Source organism: Sesamum indicum, unplaced genomic scaffold (assembly GCF_026168435.1).
Source record: "Sesamum indicum cultivar Baizhima isolate 11 unplaced genomic scaffold, ASM2616843v1 HiC_scaffold_62, whole genome shotgun sequence".
Lineage (NCBI taxonomy): Eukaryota > Viridiplantae > Streptophyta > Magnoliopsida > Lamiales > Pedaliaceae > Sesamum > Sesamum indicum.
In genome coordinates, this window is record NW_028292427.1 from 5,001 (window position 1) to 5,517 (window position 517).

General features: G+C 34.0%; 1 non-coding gene across 1 annotated transcript; it reads left to right on the plus strand.

The window, feature by feature from the left end:
- Positions 1 to 104: 104 nt before the first annotated feature.
- Positions 105 to 192, plus strand: TRNAS-GCU (transfer RNA serine (anticodon GCU)). The gene has a single exon. It is a non-coding gene; the product is annotated as a tRNA-Ser (tRNA).
- Positions 193 to 517: the final 325 nt, after the last annotated feature.

Consider the following 517-nt stretch of genomic DNA (forward strand, 5'->3'; position numbering starts at 1 on the left):
TCCTGATTTGTGGATCTCTCTATATATAATAGAATAGAGAAAGAAGAGAGAGAAAGAAAGACTCCTTACATTATGTGTAATGTAGTAATTATCTTTTTCAATTGGGAGAGATGGCTGAGTGGACTAAAGCGTCGGATTGCTAATCCGTTGTACGAGTTATTCGTACCGAGGGTTCGAATCCCTCTCTTTCCGTTTCCGTTGATGACTTGATTTATTTTTTTTTTTCAAATTTTGAAAATCTTAGTTAAACGTGTGGAATAGATAAAATCCTAAGAAAATTTGAAAATTAACCAAGGAAAAAACCCTTTGGATTTTATTCTTCACGTCCAGGATTACGCCCCGGATCATTAGATAGGAATCCAAAGATAAAGAGAGAAACAAAAAATATCACTACGGTATAAACGAAGAGTTTCAGAGTAAGCATTACACAATCTCCAAGATGATTTTTTGGAAAAAAAAAGAGAGTAGATCTTCCATTTTTCTACCACATATCCTATTTTGACACCAAGAAATGAGG